This window comes from Anas acuta, chromosome 3, assembly GCF_963932015.1.
Source record: "Anas acuta chromosome 3, bAnaAcu1.1, whole genome shotgun sequence".
NCBI lineage: Eukaryota > Metazoa > Chordata > Aves > Anseriformes > Anatidae > Anas > Anas acuta.
The window spans coordinates 33567546-33583595 of NC_088981.1; the positions used below are offsets into that span (position 1 = coordinate 33567546).

Genomic DNA, 16050 nt, shown 5'->3' on the forward strand with positions numbered 1-16050 from the left:
AACTTTCCAAGCCAATTAGCTCAACCTATCTTCACCTTGTTTTAATAAAGAGGGATTTGCTAAAGGATTTCCTCTTCTGCATGATGAGCTGTGGTGATTACTACATGAGATCCCCTAGCTCACTTCGCAAAGCGCTTTCAAGAAAGTCCACCCTGTGTGGGAATTTCGCGACCTTCTGCCTCACATATATGTCTCCTCCAAAAAGATCTGTCCCAGACATGCTGGAACTCCACTCAGACTCACTGCCCAATTAATTCATGCTAACAAGACACTACAAAGACGAGCATTCCCTTGCAGTGTAAAGCCACCTCATTCCCATGCCTCACTTACCTTCAAGTGCCTGCTTTCAAAGCAGTGCGCTCCCCTAATTGAAACAGATGAGTGGGAAAGGATGATGTATGTGCAGAAGACACACACATTTGTATGTGAAACGCACGCTGTTAACCCTCCCCCCACCCACACAACACCCAATTAGAAAAGTTATTCACAAAAGAAATAAAGAGGGTAAGGGAGTGGGCATGCCTATTTCAGGAGAGATGCCTACAATTACTGCCTGACCAATGACATAACCCAAATCTAGACTTTGCAGGAAAATGTCGCTAACTCACAGGCAATTTTGCTGGTTATAGCACGGTGAAGCAGATGGACAGCTACGCCAGATCTGGGATTCTCTTGCCCACCCACACACCCACAAGGGGAAGTCCTCCTGTTTGAAGCAGCGTCAGACCACCAACTCTCCGCTCAGATTTTGCGTCTGTCTCCTAAAAGATAACGAGATGCCAGCTCATACCCATGCATCCATTATTACCTGCTTCTGTTTAACAAATGGGGCTGGCAGTGACATCCTGCTCCCAATAGCATATAAATAGTTTAGATGCAAACATTCACTAACAGTCAGCCAATGATACTCTTTCCCCAAAAGCATCCCACATGCATTAACTTTTGGCAGAGAACCAGTTATCTTACTACTCAATAATTCATAGGTGTGCTACTCAGCTGGGTAGTTCTGGGAATAAAGAAACCCATTGCCAGTGAAAACTAAGGAGAAACAAAACAAAACAAACAAAAATCAATTAAAAAAAAAAAATGCCAACAAAGAACCAAATGGGATTCTTCTTCCAGAATGGAGAATCCACATCTTTCCTCCTACTTCAGGGTTTAATGAGTAGGTTTTTGTTACCATCTAACTTCATTCCCTTGCTGCAGTTTAAACCTATTGCAAGTCATCCCCATAGCTGGTGTTTTCATCCTAGTAATCAACTCTGACCTATCCCCGCAGCTCTCAACCTGAACAAATAACAAAAGGAGAGAAATTTTGGCCCTCTTCTGAAGTCCTTGACAAATGATGTTGGCATTTCATACACATACATACCTAAACATTTCCCCTTTCTCTCCTGCCCTCTGCTCTTCAAGTGGCAGGAGCACAGCTTTAGTTCCTATTTAGGTTTTTGTTTTCTCTGGGCAGAGAGAATTTGGGAGAATCTGGGCCTTAGAATATTAAATGCTAGAGGAATTACATCTAGTTTGAGGAAGGAGAAAAGTAAAAGACAAATCTGAAAGTACAGCTCTGTCTCTCCTCACATGCCTGGCAGAGACAAGCAGGGCACAAGGGCCTATAAAGGGGCAGAGAGCAACAAGTACTGTTTAAATCCTTGTGAGCAGGAACAGAGCTGCTTGGCCCATTACAGCAGAACGGGTTTCCCTATTCTTCCAACCACAGATTAAAACCGAGGGAAAACAACCAATCTGTGGTGTTCATAGTCCCAGGATAGGCCTTCCATATTCCTGTGAAGGATTGGAACAACTGAGAATCACAGAATCTCTAGGTTGGAAGAGACCTCAAGATCATCGAGTCCAACCACTGACCTAACACTAACAGTCCCCACTAAACCATATCCCTAAGCTCTACATCTAAACTGAAAAGGGAAAAGCCTGATCCTCTTCCCAAGTTTGACAACAAACTTGGAACAAGCTGAAACAGGACTTTGAAGTCCTAATTTATCCTAATGTCCTCTATATGAACCTCTCCGTGAACTTCCAGTGGCTTGCTGAAAGAGTTCATCACACACATCTGAGTCGTAACACGCATCTGAAGCTTGGGCAGCATGTCCTGCTGTTGGGCAGGAGCCACCTCCTGTGTTTGAGCCGCTTTGTACCACAATGGAGCTACCCTGGGAAGGAAAACAAATACCAGCCAGCACGTTCCCTATAGCAAATCTAGCGAAAAATCTTTGGACTCCAGACAGCATCCAATTAGTGCCACTGCTAGGGCTCATGCCCAGAGTATGCAGCTGCCTGCAAGGAATTGACTGAGTTTCCCCTTGTCTCCTCTGGAGGATCTCACAGGTAGCTCTCCCAGAAGAGCTACCAGGTAGATGTGACTGCAAGTAGCAATCCAGTAACAACAGGCTCCAGTTCCATCACCAGCCGCCTGAGCAATTCAATTGCCTCCATATGTTTGGACCCTTTTAAATAAAATAACTGAAAGTTAGGGGCAGGGAGGTTGCAGAATAAAATGCCTCTGAGAACCACAATCCTGTCAAAAGGGAGGAGAGCTTCTGCTTTAGAAATGCAATGATTTTCAGAGCCACAGGTGGTCAGAGCCTTCCGCTCACAGCTGGGCTACAGCGTTACCTCACCTTCTGTTTTCTGAAAGCTAAATTGGGAGCACTAGATGATCCCTCCACAGCTGCTTTCAAAACAGGCAAGCAAAACAAGAGGCAGCATAGCCAAAAGAAAAAAATGTTGATTAAAAAATCAGAGCTCTTTTAATGTAAAGGTGCTGTCAGAGCTGGAAAGGGGAGAGATCCAAGCCAGAAAGAGCCTGGTAGGGGGAAAAAGGGCAGTCCAAGGCAATTAAGATAATCAAATATTAACCAGCACTGCTTAATATGCTTGCTTTGAATTCTCTGCCTGTACTATTAAGCAAAAAGGATGCATGGGGCAAAGCTAGACTAGGAGGAATTAATGCAGTGGTTCTTCACCTATCTACACAGTGAAAAGAGGTCAAGCTTCCCACGAAAACTTGGCTCTTCCTCAGACTCTCCTTCAGGCCTGGTAAGGGATTTGGATCAGGAAAGAAGAACTTATCAAAGAACAACACCCAGTTCTCCATCGCTTCTCTATCTGCTGCCTCTGAGTTCTGCCGCCGGTCGTTTAATACCCTGCTCTGCTAACTGTCATCATTACGCCGTTTTTCCATCCTTCACCCTTGATTGATCTTGATTCATCTGAGGAAAATGACGACAATGAAAACGTAACCATTCAGAAGGAGGCTGAAAGGACGCTCAAACTAAAAGATTTATGCCAGATATTCAGTCTCATAGATGAAGCAGCTGAGGTCAACAAATATCAAAGCAATTTTTCCCATAAGAATTAATGTAACAAGGGGGGTGGTGCATACAGGAACTTAAGAAATGCACACAATTTAAAAACACAGGATCAGCAGATGTAGCATAGAGAAAGGAGAGGCAAGAACATTTTTTACTATAGGCATTTTTGCTGTCTCTCTGTGAATGGTTATCTCTTCATCACTGTCACCATCATCTTCAGATGAATCAAGATAGATCAAATCAATCAAGGATGAAGGGTGGAAAAAATGGAGATAGATTTAGGCGAAATGGCCAGGGTCTTCCAAAGCAGTGACTGGCTCCAAAAAGCCAGCATCTCTGCCATCTGAAAGTCCTGTATTCCCTCTTCATCCTTCACACTGTTGCCTGCATGACTTTTAAATCACAGAATCACACAGAATCACAGAATTTCTAGGTTGGAAGAGACCTGTGTCCAACTCCTCCTCTATTAACTAATTCTAATGGAAAAATGCACCTTCAGCAGATTGCTGGTCACAGAAAAGCACCTCTCTACACCTTGTTCCCAAAACTAGTGGCCACCTATGGTCCCTGTGGAGGCTGTTTTTTTTGTCTAGGTTGGATAGTAGCAATGACAGGACAGTGAAAGATTCTGGGCATCAACCAGGCCCCTGTCATAAACTGATTAAGAAAAATGGGTTGTTAAGCCATTTAGTCTCACATTTTAGAATTATTTCTCTGCTGTTTCAATAATTTAGCCTCATAGCGTCCCATGCTGAGCCTGGTGTACGCATACTTAACAACCTCATGCCATTAACAGCAAGACGTATTGAGCTACAGAGAGATCTGCTCGCACTGTTAACCAAGTATCTATTGCACAGAGGACACAAAACTAACTGTAAGGAGTTATTACAAAAGCTTGCTCACTGATCCACACAACAGGAAGAAGGCAAGCTTCCCATGTGGATCAACCTCCTGCTCTAACAGTGGGCAGAAAGCATGGGCAGGAGCTGGACCAGAACCCAGAGGAGGTGACCATCAGCTCCCAGCCAGGCCAGCAGCCTCCAGTCTCCCCAGCCATCATCAGGAGTCTGTGCATACAGTCTTTGGCAACTTGTTTCTTCAGGCCTGAATGATACCAGCTGTATCAGAGGATATGGACTCAAGCTACAGAGGACTCACTTACCTGCTGGAAACTTCATGTTTTCTCTCTGCATCGCCACCCATGCTTCCAGAGAAGCAGCACACCAACCTCTGAACTGCTGAAGCATGTGTGCAACCCCACAGCTCTCACCTTTCTCTGCATTAGGAAGAGCACTGTCACTTCTGACAGCTCTAGGTGTGGTGGCCTCCCAGAAATGACTCTCTGGGTCTCAGGGTCTCCTCTGCAGCGGAAGGCACAGGACAGAGGCCAGTGACAAAGCTGGCAATCATTCAAGGACAGCAGCCTGCTCTCTCGACCTCCCCATCTGGCTGTCAGCTCTGTCCCATCTCACCTGGACTTGGACCAGGAGACGGAAATTTATTAGCAAGCCCATGCACCAGATAAATCTGCTCTGACATTTGATTTTCCAGGCTGCTTCTGTGTCTGACCCTAAACTGGGACAGAACTAGAGAAACCATTTGGGGGAGCAGCATCCCTGCCACAGCTACTTTTTCATGTTGACTGAGGAGAACTCAGGTAGCAGCAAAGATGTTCTGCAGATCAACCAGGAGTGATACGCACTTTCTTTCTTCTCCTGATGGCCTCAGGTCAGAGCGGATTTTGGTCCAACAGATAAATGCTTGTAATCTGTTCCATAATGCTTCCTTTGTTTGCAATCCCAATGTTTTGGGGGCACAAAAAGTTAGCCCATTGCCTTCCTCATTCTCACCCATTGCATCAAGAGTTGAAACTGGATCCTGGCCTGAGTCAGTCCATCAGCAGTTTTCAGCCTGAGGAGTTGTGGCAGCACTCACTGTAACACGGCACCCTGCTCCTTCCACCTTCTCTGTGATAGATAGCAACAGCTCCCAGAATCAGATACCCCAGGTGAAAAGGACATTTTAAACACATTTCAACAACGTTTGCTGAGCCATCCCACTGTGGTGGGCAGAGAGAGGACATAATTCTGTGTACAGCTCTGGAAAGAACCTGCATGAACTGAAATCTGGGAATATCTGTGGCTAATTCTATGATTAAAGTCAGAAATTAAGGGAAGACAGGCTTCTCCATGTCCTGTTTGTGAGACTTTTGCTCAATCTGGAAATCCTGGTCTGAATTCGTCTGTGCAAAAATGGCCAAATTAAAGGGTAACAACAGATCATAAAACCTCAAAAATGCCTTATGAAGTAGCAAAACATGGAGGAAAAATGTATTGGAGGGGAAGTGCGTGATGGCATTCTGTGAACATCAGAGGAGATAAAATTATCCTGTAAACTCCATGCTTGTGTAGCTTATAAGAGTACAGATATGAACCAATTGGGTCAATGTAAGCAGAGGAGAACTCAGAACAAACAGCAATAAACCTTTTTTTTTTTTTTTCCTCACTGATTTCAGAAAAAGAACTCATGGAAGATGAATGTGGGATGCAACCGTACAAATTAAAAAATGAATGGTGATTAATATAGTTTTATGGGTCCTTGGCAGACAAACTGGGTAGTGTTTGAGAAAGCAACAAGAAAAGTAACTATCTTGTCATAACATCCTCAGGCATTGGAAGGATCCTGGCTTGCTTCCACACGACAGACTAATTGAAGATGTAATACTATTCAAATGTAGCCCACATTAAGCAGCTTAAAAACACATTAGCTGAAAGAGTTCAAAAAGGAATTTTAAATTGGCGCACACACCACTGAGGTCTCTCTAGTGATAGGGCAGACCTCCTCTAGGAAGGCTTCCCTGGTGAGATCCCATATGAAACTCTTAAGCTGGTTCTATTTCACATCACCACCAAGGTCAGAAAGCCAGCCAGCAGGTTGGCATAGTTAAAGCATATCAATCACAAAGTCCCCAGATCCATCTGTGTAGCCAGCATCACACATAAGCAACCACCTTGGTGTCTGAATAACCTTGCATCCATTTTCAGTTGGGATGGTGGGGTGCAGATTTTGGCACAACTCTGGGATGCGGCTTGGGCGTTGCTTCTTTCCATCCCTACAGAGCCTACAAAGGCAGTGTTTTAATGTGTGGTAACTGAGGATCTCCATCATTAAACACCTATGTCAGGATAAGATACTAATGTCTGTGGAGAACACAAAATACGCAGCAGTATATAACATACTTGGGAGATATCTCATGCAGGACAACTTGGTTTGCTTGATAGATTGGGTTTATGGTAACAGCACTCAATTTGCCTCAGAAAGTGTGAAGATCTGGAAAGAAAACTGTTGAGCAGAGAATGTGTCACTCTGTCAGGACAATGACTCCGGGAGGATCCTGAGTCAATATAGCCAGCTTTAATTTGTAGTCCAAAGATGTCCAAAGCTTTGGATGGTTGAGCCAAAGATTAAAAAACAAATTGTGAGGTGGACATCACTCCTGTATCTGCATTGTTGAGATGATTTTTGAAAATCTCTTGAACAGGGGTGACCACCATGCTGCCAGCATGATGCTGAAAAAGGGGGAGGGAGGTATGAAAAACATGCCTTGCAGTGAATGGCTAGGAGACTCTTCCTGACTGTGTACAGAAAAAAGGCTAAGAGATTAAGAGATTACTTGTTCTGGTATCTCAGACTACACAAGACAGAGACTGCTAATAACAAATAGTTCTTTATGTGAGAAGACAAAAGCATAAACAGAGCTTGTATTTGGAAACTGAAATAAGACAGGCTTAGATTAAGTAATGACCACTGAAGCATGGGAGTATAAATCCATTGGAACAATTTACTGAGGGAAGCAACTTACTGAGGGACACAGTGAATTCTCTGTCACTTCAGTCTATGAGTAGCTGCTGCACAAAAAATGTACAAATAGTGCAAGTTTAGATCCACAAAGGTAAATTAACCATGTTGCTCAGCTCCACGACTAAGAGTGATGACACTTGGCATTTCAATAATTCTCCTACAGTGACAAACAGCACAAAAAGGTTATAAAGAGATCAAAGAACATTTGCTTTCTCAGAGACATCAGGAAGCTGGAGTTCCAGCATTTTGGATAGGCACATTGGAGCACATAACCTTATACAAGCAATTTTCAAAAAAGAAAGTAAAAAAGAAATCCTCCCAAGCAGCTTTCCTTCTCCCTTTAAAACCAGTAGATGAGCTCATTTCCATCTTTTCATTTTTACATAAGAGCTAGTCCCTAGAAAGTCAAACAGAATGAAAACTTGTCCATTTCCGTGCATAAATCTGGACTTCTGCAAGGCCTCATTACAAGCAGTTCAAGGGCAGGAGAAAAAAATACAACAACCAGACCACAAAGATCTGTTCTGAATGCTGCTCTGTTTTTCTTTCACCCACTAACTGCCACCATCTTCCCATCCCTTTGGATCCATTATGCTCTTTCCTGCAAACCACCTTACACAGAGCACTGCTCCCTTTTCTTCAAGCCCCAGCTCCGTGTTTTACAGCACACATATTGGCTGAAGGGCCTGTGTTATGCACATGCTGTGAACTGCTAAGAAAATGCCAGCAAAGCTAGCACTATTAAACCCATCTATATCACATTAAGCTCTTATTAGCTACTGCATTTTAGCTTATGATTATGACGGTAAAATACCTCTTCGCAATCAGCACTTGGTAAGGAAAACTCCTGTACTGTGCAAATGCCACTCTTATTTATTGTTCTCTTGACCTCAGTCTCAGCCACTGTCAGGAACCCATTAGTTTTGGCACTCCAACCAACCCCTCCCATCAAACATGTGGCTGACTTGGACCCAGAGTTGCAGCATATTTGGAATGGATGAGATTTACAGCCCTCACTTCATCAGACTTAAGCACAGGTCACAACAGATCAAGAGCCTACAAAGGATCAGCTGGAATGGCCTTAAATTGCCTTTCTTTCCTCACCAGCAGGGATCTACCCCGGGTGCCTCTTCCCCACACAAATGGAGCAATTTTCAGTCTCTCCTACTTTCCACTCATCCCCCTGCAGCTTCAGCAAGCAGCAAACAGACTCAGAAGTCATCTTCCTCCCAGCCAACAGTAATGAAAAATTTCCATGGTTTCCCGCGATTGTACATAACCCCAGAAACAAGGACTCCGAAATCATGCAAAATGCAACAGGTCTGCATGCAACTAGGAAATTTAAGCCTGTCTGTCAATCCGGGGGACCAATGAGGGCTTTGCAAGGTTTATCACTGGGTTCATGAAAGAAAACTGACTGTTTTATCTGAGTCCCGGAGACCAATTAAATCTAAATCAGAAGAAAAAACTGAGGTAGGATACAAGCGTGTGCACACACATGCTTATTTGTGTTTGCAATAGAGACACAAAGAGAGAGAAAAATCAGAAACCATATGAAGTGAAATAGGGTGAGAGGTGCATGTTGGAAATGTGATCTCTGTGCATTGAGAAAACAGTTTCCTGGCTTCAAAGAAAAAATAGTTTATTTCTCAGAGACAGACCCAAGCGGAGAAGCACAAGCTAGTAACTGAGCATTTTTTTTTTCCCCACAGAAAGCTCCAAAAAGATTTACACCTTTCCCAAAAACTGAACCCTCAGCCCCCCCAGTACCATGTCCCAGACAGAACTGGTGGCAGGAAGACTTGTTAAGCTGCAGAGAAGCCTGAACACTTCTGAAATGTAATTCATATGCAGACAGTTTCCCTGCAGGAGTGACTGTAATTGGTGCTGTTTCAGAGTTTGGGGTAAGGATGTCCACAGCTGATTGCAATTCAGACCCCTCCCTGGGATGCTCAGTTTCTCCTTAAGTTTTCTATTCACACTGGGAGTGCTTCAGAGGGACTTCCCAGCACAAGACCCCTCTTCAAAGGTGGCTTTGCTGTTCTGTGGCTTGCCTCTACATGCCCTCTGCAGTCCTCCAGTGGGTCAGGAGGAACTCGCTCTGCTCCAGCACCAGGACACAGAGAGGAGGTGAGGGATAGCACAGGAACCTGTTCCTGCACCCTCACAGGTGCAGCCTGAAGGAGTTTGCGGCCCAAAAATCATGGGAGAAAAGCAAAGCCACAGTGCCACAGCGCCACGTCGTTTCTCTCTGGCAGAGAGGCTGCGGACAGCAGGCCTCAGCTCCCTAGGTCCTGTGTCAGGTCTGATGTCGTATGTGCTCCCTTGCAAGTGTGGACAGCTGTTTTCACCTCTCCGTGCCTCAGGCTCTTCTGCAGAGTCTGAGAGTTATTATGAGACAATGACTTGCTTTTTTTGTCTGCTCTGTGTCTTCCTGGTTCCCCTAGCGAGTCTGGGTCTATGGCATCTCTCTCTGGGCACTCTATGTGCTTGCTTCCTGGTCACCAAGAGGCAGGATTTGATAGGGCCAGGCTATTCCCTCGTTTTCCACCTTGTGATCACAGCCTTAAAATGAGATCTGACAGCAGTTTTCTAACTCCCTTCATCTACCACTTTCCTTCCCCTGGTCTCCTGTTGCCAGTGGTACTGCACAGCTTGCAGTATAGCACATGCCTCCCCAAATCTATTTTGCTCAGGGGCTAGCAGCAGCTCTCTGTCTTGCCAGAACATATACACAAGCCTTCCCATCCTCCTAGCTCCCATATCCCTAGCCTAGGTCCCTAGACTCAAGACTTTTCTCTTTCAAGAAAATCTTTAAACCAGTATCTGAACTTAAGCAGCACTAGTTGTGGTGGTCAGCCTTGAGAGGGTCACTGTAGGGGAGCAATTATCCAAAAAGAATTGACCAACACTGTCTGCCAACCACTATGTCTATGTCTGTGCAGCTCTCGTCTCTCCTTTCCTGCCAAAATGGTATAGTTTGGACATCTCTCTCACTTGATAAAATTAAGTTGCTCTCCCTAGAGAGTCTGGCAAAAATAAAACAGAATAATGGCAGCTTATGGAAAGTGTATTTGTTTCTCCCCACAGTGACTGAGAAATGGATTAGCTGATTTAAACCGGTTGTCTTCTAAGCAAACGAATTCATCTCTCTAGGTGAGGAGCTCTCACACAAGCTTTTACTCATCCTCTCGTTACAGCCACGGAGGTGTTTAGAGATGAGTAATGAGCCACAGAAAGGCTGAACGGCAGCACAGGCAGGATGCGATCCAGGTAGCAGACCCAGCTCTCCCCTCTTAGGAGGGCTCCCCACCTTCCTGAGACACACATTGGGGCGTCATAATCTCTTCCCTCATTGACATTTCCCCAGGACACAGTAAGGAGGCCTCATGGTGCTTTGCACGGGTAAATCTGAAAAGCTCTCAGGATGCAAGGGAGACTTCTCAAGAAAATCTCGGTGAGTGGCAGCACATGGGAACCTTCCCCCTCAGGCAGCAAGCAGTGAAGAGACTGGGGTCCTGCAGAACAAGTCCTAACTGCTGTGTGCTGAAAGGAAAAAAAGTTAGGCAAGCCGAAATTCACACAGCTGCTTTACCCTGGGAAGTATTTTTTTTTCCAAAGATACACATACCAAATGCTACAAAAAAGCATCACTGGGAGTCCTGGGGCTTTGATCCATGAAGACAAAGACTGCAAAAGCAGCCACAAAGAAGAAGGTTTTGGCTGAGCATCCCTTGGCATGTCAGACTAGCTGCCCCTCACAGCCATGAGGCTGGCAGGAGGGTAGGGCCAACAGGTCCTAGACAAGCAGGAGCCATTCCCTCTTAGGCCACATTTGGTACAACCCCATCTTAAGATTCAATCTGAAACCGATGTAAGCGCTGTCACAGTCTCTGTCTGCCAGGCCCCAGGCCCAATAGATGGTAATTGTTAAAACAAATCTGAGGCCAGCTAAGCCTCTGTGGTTGTTACTGTGCTCTGAACCATGGCCATTTGGATTTATAGCCATGACGGAGTAAAATGGATTCCTCCTTCAGCCCATCCTTAGACTGACAACCCTAATTACTTGTTAGCAGCCCAGGCACTGGGCAGCAGAGTGAGCAATCCTCACGCTGCAGCGCTGAGGACAGGGCTGTATGCACAAACACAAACTCAGAGCAACGTAATCCCAGACGCAGCGCTGCTAGCTGAAAATGTGTTGACAATCAGGAACAAAACTCTCTGCTCTTAACAAGGGGGTTTATATGTGTTGATAGAAACACAGAAATAATGTATACTCTCAGCTTAGTTACACAAACCTCTGTATAACAAATTAGGTAGGAAACAGGGAGGATTTCCATCAGAGTGGGACCAGACGACAGGGTCAAGCTTTGTCTGTTCAGGCTGCTGGGTTGAGGTCATGTCCATGACTGCAAATGATTTTCTTCTCCGTAATGAAAGTCTCCAGATTTGCAAACACTGAATTTGCAGAAAGCACAGTTTGCCCGTGACTTTGAATGCAGAAACGTCTTTCCTGGAACCTCAGGTAATTCTTAAACCTTTGATGGCTTAATATTACCCAGAGCACTCCAGAGCTCTGTTTGGCATGAGAGCCTAGGGTTACCCTTTTACCCTTTTTTGGGAGCAAGACCCAAAGCAGGATATAGTGCAACGGTACTGGAACATGAGTGGAAGGGCAGGAAAGACACAGCCACTTTAAGGGTAGAAAAAGCACCTCCTGCCCCCACTTTAGCTTCCAAACTGCACTTGCCAGCTTGGAGGAGGGTGTCAGAATAGACTTCACTGATGAAAACAATAATAATAAAAATAATAAAATACAACTGCTATTAATAAACGTACTCACAAATGAATCCAGCCAAGTCTAAAATTCTTAGCAGATGGCTCCACACTCCAGCGCATGTGGCCAAGCAGCAAGATGGATAAGCCAGCTCCGTCGCAGATATGGGTCAGCTCTGGCCAGGACATCTCATTTCTCTCAGACTCCCTTCACATGAGCAGGGAGAGCTTCAGCAAGCTCTCAGGAGCCAAAAGTCCCATCCTAGCCACTCTGAAGAACCATCTTCAAGCCAGGAGCATGTCTCAAGAGCACTTTTAACAGAGCAGTTAATATCCACACTTCTGTTTCAGAGGGGGGTAGGACATCTGCAAAGAGCGCTGACACTGAGTGATGGCTTCAACAGTTGATCGAAACAGTTTAATGCATTTCTGTTTCCAGTTGCTTGGATCCAGCGATGCTCCTTACTTATTTACAGTATCACTCCCTCCTCTCCTCCCTGCTCTTCTGTTTGCTACATAGATAACGGGAAATTGATGCTGACTATTGCCCGTCTGAGCACTGCCAATGGGTTCAGGAGGGTTTTAAAGAGGAATAAGTCAACAGGGTGACCAAGAATAACATTTGCCAGCATGTGAGCCCAGATGGGAAAACAAATCCTTGCATACCTGAACATTTCTTTAAGTGACAAGGGCAACAGATGCCTCAACAGGACATAATCTGGCTGCCTTTCAGGTAGGGGCTAAGCCAGACTTTCTCGTCACTGGCCCTGTGGCCATTCCTGTGTCTAGGAATATTCACGTTTCCTGAAGTCCTGTTAACTGTGATAGCTGCCCTTCCAAAGAAAAATGTCGGCCTACTTTCCTGATTGCACCTAACATTCATTATGCTTTGAAGTTAAACACAATAATCCACCTGCTGCTGTGTGTGACAAAACTCAACCTAAGGGCAGTAAACCTAATTCTTTGGAGATCAATCCCAGGTGATTGTGGACTATTATTTTGAATCCAGAAGGCTCCAAGCTCTCAGGCCATGTTATTCATTTCCTAGTCTTTATTCCTGCCAAGATGTCACCTGTAGTGTGACCCAAAGATGAAAAACAGCATCAGCTTTCAGACTGGACTATCCAAAACAAGGTCAACTCTACATAAATATTTCCTTCTTCCTCTTCCCTTCTTTCTGTGAGCACTTAGAGATATCAAGACTTCTGCCAAAGATAAGAATGGCACCAGCAAAAGTCAGCTTATCCAGTAAACAGAATTTGGTGAACTAATTACATCTCTCAGTAGAGAAGATAGGTTCCCCGCTATCAGTTTTTGCCGTTTAGCCACAGAGAGAGAACCTATTCAGGTGTTCGATAGTCTCCCCTCAAGCAAGGGCCTGAGAAAAGTAGCAAGTACTGTGAGGATAAACAGATCAGAGGGAAAGTACTGGAGGCGATGCATCAAGGATTAGGTGTGATGAGGCGGGCAGGGTTGAGCTGGACTTTGACAGAGCTGTTCAGCAGTTTATGATATGGTCAGGACTGACAAGCCTTCAGGACTGACACAATATCATTCATGCAAACAGGGTAACGTACTGGGACTGAAATTTATATCACGCTGTTATATGAGGCTCCAAGAAAGCAAATGTAACATCACCATGACAAGATAGTCCTCTCAAAGGCCAGTTATTGCAAACGCTAGAGCTTAGAGTTACTCCTGTTTCTTGTAATTCATTGAAATGCTATTTTAGACAGGCTTTCAGGGTACATATTTTCAGGAGATATATTTTTTCTTCAATTTGCTATTATTTACTTGTTAAATTTGCATCCAGGTAACATCCTTTTCAGTGATCCACACATACACATTTTTTTTGTTTCCTCCTTTCATACATACTGGCTCAAATGATATTTTGTAAACTAAAATGCACAGAATGCCGTATATTTGCAAGCCCAGTATGTGTTTTACAACCTTATGCTGATCTCATCTACATAGGGTGACCCAGTCCTGAGTTTAAACCCACCTCTGCAGAAGATTCACTTTGCTGCTGGGACTTTTTCTTGAGTGAGTACCTAATCCTGGAAAAAGGCTTGACAACAGCATTAACAATAGCATCGATATTATTAACAACAGTACTCTGCCCTTCCATGGCTATTTTTGTTCCAAGATTTCAAAGTGCTGTGTTTATTATGCCTCACAAATCCTCAAAGAGACAGATCAGTTTTATTCCTGCTTTAAAGATATAGGAAAAGACAAGAAATTGTCGCTCCGTGTGGCAGCTAGGTTCCCAGGAGTTCCGACAAGCCCAATGTCTCGCTCTAACCAGTATATAACATTTCTTTATCTTAACCACAGAGCTATGAGGCTGCAAGGACTTTCACAAACTTATTAATCTTCCAAACCCCTACAGTTCAGACCAAGAAGTCGAGGGAACAGAGCATCCAGCCTGTCAGAGAGCTGATGATAGAAAATTACTGCCTATAAGATAAAAGAAGAACAAGTTTTTCTGCTTGCAAAATAAAAAATAAAAAAAAATAAAGGTTTTTTTTTTTTGGGGGGTGGGGATGATAGCTGACTTTTTCTTTTAGTCTTCTTTTTCTCTCTCTTTCCAATACTGCAGTGCAGTTGGCAAAGCCTATTTGTGGGCTAGTTTGCTACAGCACAGAACGATATGCATGAGGGTGAGGGGAGAAAAAGAAAAGAAAAAAGAAACACAGAAACAGGTTCTGACATCTAATCAGATCTGCTGTATTGATTTTGCAACTTTAGCTTTGGAGCAAATCAGAGAAACAGCCACATTATCACCCAGAATTCGCTCTTCCCTTGAGCGAGCCGGTTCAAAGGGAGCTCACGCAGGCACACACGGAGGCACGTCCACATGCACACACACACACACGCACGCGGCCGCATGGATGCGCGTCACCCGCGCGGGCTCTCCGGTGGGAAGCGCTCATCACGGAGGCTGCAGAAGCCACACGATCCCCATTTCCGACAAGATGAGAATTCCAGAGCAAGCGAGCAGACTAATGAGCTCCCCGCGCTGCAGAGCAGCGTTTCAATTAACCACCGCGGCCCCCGCCGCCGCACCCGGCGCCTTCCAGCTGCCTGAACAAGGAGGAGAGGCACAAGCAGGGACTATGCTCTTTGTTGATGGCTTTTGTTTAGGGGAAGGGAAAGGGATGTAAAGAGGATGGGGGCAATTCTTGCCCTACTTTCTTGCTCCACGGTTTGTTTTTCATGCCGCTGTTACCTGGGCTAGATCACAACATAGCGTTGGTTGGCCTTGGGAAGAGCAATAGGAGGAATATGTTGAGTTGCTCTTTACAAAGAAGTTCATTGCATCTTTGCCTTCTTGTGGTCACATTTGGGGCTCCGCCCCAAAACAGCTTCTGGTTTCTACCTACAATCTATTGCTCAGGGAGTCATGTCCTCCCCCTCCAGCCCAAGATTCAGGGCTGTGCTTCCCCTCCAGACTACCTAGCAAGGCTGGATTCAGCCCAGGCTGAACCCCTCCCTCTGTTAGGGCAATGAGAGACAGTGGGGACCACACCGCCTTCAAACACCACCTCTGAACTGAGGATACCAGCAGATCTCATGGTTCTTTGCTCCAGAGTGAGATTTTATTGCATCTCCCATCAGTTCTTGGGGTGAAAGAGTCACCCTTCCTGCTGTGTGCCTCTCCCAGCCTGCCTCCTAAAACAGCTTAAACCAGGACACCCATGTCCACCCTGCTTAGGGGAAGCTTCTCCATCCACACTTACCTTCACAGAAATCTGCACAAATTTCTCTGTCCGTGTGCTGTGATTCAGCTGCTGACATGTCCCCAAATGGACAGACTGATCACTTTAAAAGGGGGCTCTTTGAATATGCAAAGTGCTTGCAGGATCTGGCATATCGTTGTTACTGCTGTGCTCCCACCAGCTTGAATCAGCCAGCAGTGTGCCTGCTTGGCTGCAGACAGGTTATCTGCTCCGGTCTTGCTTCTCCTCTCCCCGGGGATCAAGCCAGGGAGGAGTGTGGCAGCGTGTCTAATGAGTGCTGCTGTGCTGTGCTGTGCGTGGATGCTCTGCAGTCACAGCCCAGAGACAGCATGCCTGGGTGC

General features: G+C 45.2%; 1 protein-coding gene across 3 annotated transcripts in view; it reads right to left on the reverse strand.

Annotated features, from left to right (window-relative positions):
• MDGA1 (MAM domain containing glycosylphosphatidylinositol anchor 1) overlaps positions 1-16050 on the reverse strand; it is a 132711-nt gene that overhangs the window by 51841 nt on the left and 64820 nt on the right. The gene's annotated exons all lie outside the window — the stretch shown is intronic.